Source organism: Poecilia formosa, unplaced genomic scaffold (genome assembly GCF_000485575.1).
Source record: "Poecilia formosa unplaced genomic scaffold, Poecilia_formosa-5.1.2 Scaffold42, whole genome shotgun sequence".
In the NCBI taxonomy this organism is placed as follows: Eukaryota; Metazoa; Chordata; class Actinopteri; order Cyprinodontiformes; family Poeciliidae; genus Poecilia; species Poecilia formosa.
Window position 1 is genome coordinate 570,202 of NW_006799981.1, and position 10,372 is coordinate 580,573.

The 10,372-nt window shown below is 39.2% G+C and overlaps 1 long non-coding RNA gene across 1 annotated transcript; it reads right to left on the reverse strand.

The window, feature by feature from the left end:
* Window positions 1-2,162: 2,162 nt before the first annotated feature.
* On the reverse strand, window positions 2,163-5,593 carry LOC107836169 (uncharacterized). Its single transcript, XR_001662026.1, has 2 exons — window positions 4,548-5,593; window positions 2,163-3,562 (listed from the first exon to the last, which is right to left on the reverse strand). It is a non-coding gene; the product is annotated as an uncharacterized LOC107836169 (long non-coding RNA).
* Between the last annotated feature and the right edge of the window lie 4,779 nt (window positions 5,594-10,372).

Below are 10,372 nucleotides of genomic sequence, written 5' to 3' on the forward strand. Positions count from 1 at the left end.
TTTGAACTATGTTCTAGCTAAGCATGATCAGTTTTTCTGTTGCTGCTGTTGAAGATGTTAGCATGTCTCCTGGAACGTGGCACGGTTTTCCACAAGACGACAAATAAATGACAGATTCTGACCTTTGCTGGCAACACAGACCTGAGTGACTCCAAATTCTCAAGATGAGAGAAAACTGAGACATAAAGGGAGAGCGATGAAGCACATATGAGTATGGTCAACAAACACACAAACATTTTTCATACTTCTACATTTTGTCATTCTTTTGTGATGAATAAAGTGGGTATATTCAAAAGTTATGTTTATAGCTTTACACCAAATTTAAAAGATTCCAAAATATGTCTTAGCTTGATTGAATCAAGTATAAAAATAATATGTTTAAAGGGATAGTTCAGACTTTTTTAGTAGTACAAGGAGTTTTTGAACTGCAGTATCTTATTAGCAGTTGTTTAATAACACCTTAGCTTGGATGGGTATAACTTAAGTTGTACATGCCATAAATTTGAGCCAATAACTAGTCAGTTGACAAAAGAACAAAATGAATTTCTGCCGTCTTAAAGAAACTCAAGTCAGCATACAATCATTTTAAAGTTTAATATGAACAGCACTGCTTTTCACACAACTGGATATGGATAGAAACTTTGTCTTATAAATGGTGTGAGATTACATTGTGAGTCGTTCCCATGTAAAGAACATTAACTGATCATTTTTTCTACATTTATTGGAAGCTTTAGTTTTAGTACAGACTTATTTGATGTTCTTTACTTTTTGCAAATGCTTATCTTTGGTTAATTAGGAAATTTGGGTTGCAAATGAATTATTGTCAGACACATTTTAAAGAACAGCTTTTCTTATTGCAAGGGTTCTTTGTGTTTCTACAGGAAGCCTTTTCAGATGCAATTGAAAACCTGTAAAGGCGAATACAATGAAACCCAGCAGTCTATCAGTATTTTCGCTCTCCCTCTCCGCCTTAGAATTCACGATGTACTCGCTGCTTCTCAAAACGTATTTCCATGAAAATGCTGTCTTGCAAACTAACCTACACTCGCTCATCTCTGATTCGCTCTGTGAAATGTATTTTTTTAGTCTTCCAAGTGTATGTCCAGTGCCATTGGCCTTCCTCTCATCCCTGCCCACCATCTGAAGTAGGTTCTTGACGTCTGGCAGATGAATACTGGCAAGCGGGCGTGTCATACCCAGCAGGGTGAATGACTGGCCAAGATGGAGGGTGGGCCATGCAGCCACGCCACGCAGCTGGTGGGCTTATTAACCGTTGTGAGTGTGTGCAGAAGGCATAGTGCTTGTCGCTCAGGTGTTACCATGTACATATGTGGTCTAAACACTTCTTCCTTTTCTCCAGCACACACACATTAGACTCCCTGTAGTGTGGCAAAGTGTAGATACTCATCCTGTCAGTTGCAAAGAAGGAGACATGAAAAGCTGGAGAAAGCAAACTGGACGGGGACATAGTGGCCATTTTATTATAGTTGCTACGGTTTGCATATAAAGTGCTTTTTAAAAATCTTTTGCAAAGTAGCTTGTCAGTGCTGGCTGGAGAGTAAATATTGTACATATTTTGAATATTGAAGCTACATCTGAAAGAATGAGCCTGTGTTTGTCAGTGTCTCTTTTCAGGATGGAGCTATTGGTCGGGACATTTCATTGACCGTTTTCTTTTTGTTTGGCCAGAGCAGCAAAAGCACTGTGAAGACTTATCTTATCTGTAGTTTTCTTATTCTTCCCACAAATTAATTGGCTTCCTGGAGGTCAAATTATGCACAAAACTCACCAAATCTGCCTTTTTTTTTTAGTATGCCTGAAATGGTACCGTCCACTCACAGGTGATCGGGTTTGATTTTCACTCTTTATCAATACACAGATGTAATTTTTGAAGGAGGTTTGAATTTCATAATCAAATTGGGGTTGAATTTATGTTTTCTACATTCATAACTTTATCTGTTGTTCATGAAGTTTTTGAGTGTTTTAATTCTATGAAATACCTAAAACCAATCATTACATTATCCTCTTCTTCGACAGCTGCATCAAACTATGGTAAAATTTAGGGAAAAAAAGCATTAACAAATGTTAATGACCCTCCTGTGACCCTGCAGAGCACAGTTCTGTCAAGACAGCGTCTAATAAAACAAGACAGACAGAGGGGGGGAAGTCTGAAACTGATTTTAATGCCACATAGAGGATTTAAAGCGGTGACTCATGAGTGACTCCCCAACTCTGATATCAACCAGCTGTCACCACGGTGCCGACCTTTTACCGTGGCCCAGGGTGACCGTCGCTTTATTGCCGATGTAACGCGACCCCTGACATTTCCATGGCCCGACATCACTGTGGAGAAGTGAAGGCAAGCAGAAAACAAGAGCACAGACTGTGACAGGGTATGCATGTGTGTGTGTGTGTGTGTGTGTGTGTATGTGTGGCTGATGGTAGATGACCACTGTAGAAGGGATTTTTATGCATCAAGAAAATAAATGTGATGACAATACTTCCAAAGACTGTAAATATGGAGATTGAGGTTTGCAGATGTTTAATTCTCCCGAGCTCTTCTGAGGTCCAAAGACAACATTTCAGTCAGGTTGGGGTCTGGACCTCAACAGGGCCAAAGCAGCCTAGATTTTCTTCTTTGACATCAATTCAGTTTTTTTTAATTTTTTTATTTGTTGCTGAGCCTGAGATTGCTGGTTTGTTGATACCAAGCCTCATTTTGTTGTGCAGATGCCTCACATTTGCCTATAAAATACTTTGATATAGAGGAGTTCATATTTTTCGCACATAATCATGTTTGCTTTTGTATTCATCATTGTGTATGATTTGTTTCAAAATAAAAACCAAAACTTTCAGATATGACCCAGTAACATTATTTAATCTCACATCATAATATGCTGTTATTATTGAAGATTTTCTCACCTCGGTGTGCTGAACACTTGAAACTGAAAGTAAAGCAGATGTTCCATTAAAAGGGAGGTAGGGAGGTATTGTGTGACATCGATCTTTTGAGCTTTATATCATATCGTAACGCTATTTACTCATGAAAAGTTTTCCTGGAGTGTTGCCTTGATCCTTTCATGCATGTTTGAGAAATCTGTGAATCTCCGATGGCAGCTATTTGAGGTTTTCTTTTGTAAGCGAGTTGCTTTGGAGCTCTGCGTAGCTTTCTGAGCAAGTTAGATGTTTAACAATAAAGGGTTTGCTTCAAGCCACCTTGTCGACCCTTTTAGAAAACGCACAGAAATGGTGAGAAGTGTCACAATGATCACTCAACACAGCTTTAGTCACACTCACTCATTCGCACTTCAAAATATTCATACACATTCATACATGCACAGTTTTGCTCTTTGTGTGTGTTCAATGACTTGCCCAAGGACACTTTATCATGTGGTAGGTAGAAGCTGGAATTAAACTCTCCCTTTAGACTCCAAGACAACTACTCTTTACACTGAGCCATAGATGTCTTAAAGAGAGGTGTAAGTCCTGACTTGAAGTGTTTGGTGAAAGAGGATTCAGATGAGTCAGCAGCACATCGGAGTAGCTCTGCTCTCACGCAGATCTGGGAAAACACAGTGAAAAATACACACAAGTCCCAGGATCAGGACTGAGGTAAGGCAAAAATAAGAGCGCTGTAAACTGAGGTAAAACATTGTCACACAAGCAAGGCGGTAAAAATTGTAGCGAAAAAGAGAAAAGACCAGAGAGAACATGAAACACGAAGACAGCCAGAGAAAGGAACAGATATCAGGGCCATGGATGGAGATAAAACGTGTATTACATGAAATTAATGGTGGTCTTCACAAGCAGTACAAGAATCACATTCCTCTTTACATTTGCTGAGAATGGGAGAGGCAGAGGGACAGAAATACAAGCCATGCAAAGAAGTGCAGAGCTGTTACTTCACTAACGGCAAAGATCTTTTCACTTAACAATGAAACTTAACACTTCCAACAAAGACCAAAAAAATTAAAATAAAAAATGCCACTGAGATGCAACATTGAAGAAGATTCCTTATTTAAAGCATTGTATAAATATCTGCCATAAGTGTACAGAGAACTTAAATATTTTAATTAACATTAAAGAGTGACAACTCTGGAAAACTGGGATGAAATGTTTTTAGAAACTGAGTGGAGATTAGTAGACAGAGAATGTCACAGGGGGATGATTTTTTATTTTTTGTGCTCCCTCTCACCGTCTTTGCTGGATGTTTGCATTTTGATTGATTGTGATGTAATTTTCTCCTGATAGTTTCTTGGAGATTTGAGAGGATCTCCACTTACAGCTGCAGCCCATCACTTATTCCACACCTGGATCCCATTCAGTCTTCAGTCTCACACTCAGACAGCTTCACACATGTAGTGACGTTTTTCGCCCACTCTTGTTTTCAGATCACTTAAACGCACTCAGATTTTTTTTTACAGTGTCTGAGAAGTTATTTTCTTGCCAATAGCTCTACATTGTATTTATCTTTAGGCCTTGCCTGGGGCATATGAATACATTTTAAACTACTGAGTCCACAGCCTCAAGTCTTTTGCGAGAGTTACCAGGTTTCATCCAAAACGATGTGCTGTTATCCCCATCCATCATCTCATCAGCTCTGACCGGCTATCCGACACCTGCAACCAAAGAGCATCCATACATTTATTATCTCCCACTTATGCCAACAGGTTGGGTTGCAGGGGCGACTGAACAAATTCATAGAATACCTTAGAAGATTTTTCAACATTTCTAGATCAGCAAAATAAAATCACTTTTTGAAGAGAGCTTCCTTTTGATATAAAAGGTTGAGTTTAGAGAGGCATTCACATTTAGAAGATTCACAACACATTTTGAATCATGTTAAGATTTATTTAACAGGTCTGAGGCATATTTTAGTTTTAGATTACTTGGTTAAAAACCATAAAACAAAGTGAAACTTAGTGTATTACGTGTACTACAACACCAATTTTGCTGTTATTTGCTCATTTCACAATGCCGATGTAAACACGTCCTTCTGGGCTTTTTTCTATTCTTTCAAAGAGGATCTGCATATTTGCACCAACTGTTCCAGATGTCTGCTGATGTTCGTCATTACTACGCACAGGTGCTTTGACATCATTTTAAATATTTGGTTTTTAATTGAAATCCCAAAGACATTGGTGAGATTGTAACACGCTGGAAATTACATTAAGACCACAAAAGGAGTACATGCACGCCGAGCCTGCCCAGAAGTCTGTTTTTGTCCCTTGCTCTCTACCCTGTCTTGTTCCCTTGTGCCTATCTGAGCTCTGTCCCTGTGTGAAAAAATTCTGTGCAATCTGAAAGTGACAAGGAAGAGATTTATGAAAGTATAAGTGCCTGTTTCTAGTGGATTTCATAGTGCAGAGCAAGGAATATGCAGATGAGAGTGTAGAGGGTGTTGCGGGTACGGGCAGATGTGTTTTCATGCGTGTATATGTGTGTGTGATATCACTATGGGGACTACAGCGCTTCTCCATTTTTCAAGCATTATTATACATGACCTAGTAGCGACCAAGCTTCAGGAGTGTGGAGGTTAGGAAAGATGGCTTTTGGGATTGTCAGGGTACAGATATTGAATGATAAATGTTGTTCTCAACACTCATGCATAAAGGGACCTCCAGCTATGAGCTGAAAATACAAGATGATGAGATCATTAACTCCACCAAACTTATTGCTCTGTTCAAATCTTTATTGTATTGATATGTAATTAAGATTTTCAGAGGTACGTCATGTGAATGATTCATTAGTCCTTACTGAGGAAAAACATGTTTAAAAGTTACCTCTAACACACCACAACTGCCGCCTTTCTTTATGAACAGTTAAATTAAATGCCTGTTGGCCTTCTTCAGTTTGTGCACTGTGAAATGAGCTCTATTATTGAAATTTCAAAAATTAACTAACTTAATATAAAATGTACTCTTCCTCTACTGATAATACAGTAGATGAACTATGGCTCTGTGACCAAGGTTATTCTACAAAATGTAATTTCAAAAACTTCAAAAAGGATAACAACTATACAACGTGATAAATCATCTCACCATTATTCAAACCAATGCACTATGTGGTTTGACACAAACAAGGCAGGGGCTTTGTAACCCAGCCGAGATTTGAGAGGTTACTGATCATCATAAATAGTGTGAGACACAACAGACAGTTTACTTAACATTTGATAACAGATAAAATGAATAAATATAAGAAGCAGCCATCCTCTTGTTTTTGTCCATTTAAAAGTAAATTCTTGTCCCATGAGGGTTTCCCTGTGACGACGACTGTCTTCACATACAATTCAGTCATTCTGCGGGCTCGCTGCCTTTTCCCTCACAAGCCATCCAAAACATTCTGCTCTGTAACTGCGAGGCAGACAGTTGCATAAAACTCAAAAATGCTGTCGGCAATGTGCAGACTTACATAAATGCTTACATTTTTTGGGGGGGAAAAAAGTTTGGCCTGTCAAGAACCACAGAGAATTGCAAACTGTGGCACCCAAAATTAAAGCTACCACTGAGTCAGTCATCAGGCCCCTACATGAAGAGCTCAAATCTGACTTTTCTCTGCTTGAGAACTGGCTTGGTGCATGGCTTCTCAAGTCTGAGTGGACTCTGGAAGCTGTGGGTGGAAATAGTCATAAATGTTACACCTTCAGTCATTACAGATCTGTTTTATAGAACTGGGCTCACCTGTTTTGATTTTACAGATGAACTACCAATCACAGACACCGCTTTTCTTCCTACTAACAAAGACATTTACATTCTGATGGAATGGCTGTCAGATGAAACTAAATTCTTGGACTAACCAATCACTTTATTTCATTAGAAAACACTTAATTGTTAACTACAAATCAGAATGTCTCTTTAAATTTTACATTACTGATCGTTTTTTTCATTTTTTCTTAAGTTTATGGCATAGAAAACTGCTCTCACAGCAGCATTTTACACTCAATCTGATTTCACAGTCAAATAAACGTGAGGTATAAAAACGGTGGAATCACACAGCTCAAAGAACAGCAGTAACAGGCTCATCTGTAGGCAAAGTAACGGTCTTCTGCTTGAGTCATTAAACACACCAACTTCTAATGTCACTTTAAGCAGGGTCCAATCACATTCATCTGTTTGAACAGAGTCACATGGGGAGAGAATGAGAAGACATGGAGGGTGAAATAGAGACAATGCTGATACGGTTAATGACAGAGTTGGAAGTGTTTACTCAAGCTGTGAAAAATAGCAGCTGGACTGGGGATGCTGGAGCATTGTTGGTAAATATACACACCATAAATTTGATCAACTAAAGATCTGATGGTTTCTTTTGTAAGTTGCAGAACAAACAGGAAATATATTTAAGGGTTGTTCTGTTTCAAGGACACTTACTGAAAGCAAACCATTAGAAATAAAGCCAGTCCACTAAGTATTTAAGTATTAACTAATTTTGCCTTCACACATTGAAACGTGTCATATGTCATTCTTAATTCATGTGATCTAATACAATGCTGGTCCAACCTCTGCAGTCGATACAGCTTTTCAAAAGCTTGAGCTTTTCAGTGTGTTTACGGGGAAGTTTTGGCCATCCCTCCTCATGGGGATTTGTCAGGTCAGACACAAGTTTTGGACAAAAAGGCCTGGCTCACAGTCTGTGCTCGAATTCCTCCCAAAGCTGTTCTGTAGAGTTATGGTCAGAACTCTGGACCTCAGTCAAGCTTTCCACACCAGATTCAGTCAACTGTGTCTATGTCCTTGCATTGAGCACTTGTGAAGTCATGTTACAACAGTGGGAGTCCATCCCCAAACTTTTCCACAAAAGCCTGGAGCATGAAATTGTCTAAAATCGGGGCAGCCTGTGGTGAAGAGGTAAAACGGACGCCCCATATTCAGGGCTGTTAACACATCCAGCTGAGGATCAATCTCTGACCTCAGGACCTTTGCTGCATCTATGTCCTCTTCTCTGTTTGTCTATTTCCTTCTTGTGTACTGCAGATAACAGTAACCAGTCCCACAAAAACCTTTAAAAACGTAATAGTCTAAACATGTATTTTAAGGCTGAATTATTGAGAAAATCCTTGCGTAGAAAATAAGTGGCCAAACACAATGCCTGACAAACGGTTCCATATTACAACTTTACCTCTGACACACAGCAAGTTACAAGAATGACATCATTCTTGTAACTAAAACCCAGAGTCATTCTTTATTGCCATGTTTCACAGTGTAAAATATTTAACATTATTGCACTGAATGTTCATATTACAGTAACACTTTTTGAAAAATACTTATTCTGGTAAACTTTTTCTGAGTCTCAATCAGTCTCAAGCTCGAGCGTCTTATTTTATTTCTATGTTCCTGAGAATGTCTGTTATCTGTTGCTTTACAGGCAGAAGTAAAAAAAAAAAAAAAGAGTTGCAAGTAGTTGCAAACTAGCTATAGTCATTTGCAACTCCCTAAAAGTGGTTTTGAATGGCATTAGGCATACTGTTAGAGCCAAATTACTACCAGTCTGTTTGCATTTGTGTACACAAGTGTATGCACAACTTTTCATGTGCACACTGAGGTGATGTGCTTCTGCACTAAGATGTAGGAGAGAGCAGGTTGGGGGGCATATTGTAATTACTCGCTGCATTAAAATCGCTTGGTGTTATGGATCACAGGGGGGATAGTGGTGTCTGAAACGGCCGTCTCCTTCAGCGGTCGTTTCTTCATATGACAGCAAACATACAGTCTGCAGCCATAAAAAGGGGAAGGGCTTTATATGTTTGTATGTGTCGCCAATACACAACACCCTGGGTCTGGCAAGAACACAGCTGTAAAAGAAAAGAGGAATGACTCTTAAAAGGAGGTTTTATATGACCATGGGGAGAGTTTTAATAGGATCCTTTGGTTTATTAGTATGCAGAGGTTATGCACACAGTCATTCCAATTTTTGGCCATTCAGTGTAATGGTGGGCAGTTCTAAATGCCTAAACAATGTCATGATAAACTGTGTAAGCATACAACAGCATTAACTGACCAAAAAAAAGAAAAAGAAAAAATAGGCAGAGCAACATCTTTATGCCTGGGTTCAGAAATAATTAGAAACATTATGTTAAAGTTGTGCAAAAAAACAAAAACTATTCTTTAGATTCCACGTAATAAATAAACTAACTGCACTCTGCTCCAGCTTTTCTTTAGACAACTGTAGTCAAATTAAAATTTTTACATTTTTCCCATTTTAACAAATGTCAAACTTACTGACCAGCAAAAACGCAAAATAAATTAATAAATAAATCCATCCAAACTAGCATTGCAGCAGTGTTCGTTTGTAGCTCACACTGGGGTCAAGAAAGGTTCACCCTGTCACCAGTCCATCACATGGCAACACAGAGACACAGAACACACAACACAAACAGTCATGGCAAAGTGTAATCCATAGAACTGCATTAAGATGACTTTCTCAGGTTTAAAGATTTGATGTAAGGGAAAACATGATGCCACTTTTAGAAGAATCCAGTGTTCAGATTCATACTTTGTTACATTTTTCTCCTTTTTGGCTTTTATAACACTTCAACTTCACATCCAAATCTGTCCCTTACGTCCTCATTAGAATAAGGCCTACGTCTTACCCAGCAGTGTTACGTACTGTGGTCCAAGCTAACGATCCAAGGAACAAGCTGTGGGCAATCATCACTAATAATCCCACTATTGACAGTTCTTACATAAAATCATGTGGTGCGCAGAAGTTATCTTGTGTTGCTGAACACATTTCACAATTCATCGACCCTTGCCGAATTTCAGTCTTAAACAAAGAGTGGCCTTGTTGGTGGTACAGGCTCTGTTGTCCCCGATGGGAGAAGATGGTGCAGGTTGAAAACAGCCCTAACCTTTCATGCTTGTTTACGCTGTCTGTTGAAAGGACCTGAGGATGGGAGGGATGAGAGGAGGTGGAAGAGGGAAACGACGAGGTGACCTCTCCTAAGTTTACGCAGCCGCCACCCCCATCTGTTCCCCTTGTCCCCTGGAGACCCAGCGGCTGGGCCTTAATGAGGGACCCGATGGAATTGTTGGGACGTCACCACAAAGAGCGCTGGGATGTTGAGACCGGCAAGGCGAAGCAAGGGGATAGAAGAGTGAGCGTGTTTGTGTATGTCCGCTATTGCCTTTGTTACCGAGGAGCATGGGGAAGATAAAGGGCTCAGGAATAGGAGCCGTACTTGCTGCGAGGATGTTTGTTGAAGGTATTTCCTTCTCAGCTGCTTGTTTGACTTTATCTCTCAAACTTTGTTTTTTCCCAAAAGCACAAAGTTCAAAGTTAATGTCCTTCATTGGGCTTTTTTTTTTTTTAAATACCATTAATAAGATTATTTGTCTTAAAGAATTTTGAAACAAGATTTTTTATGTGTGGTTTTTAG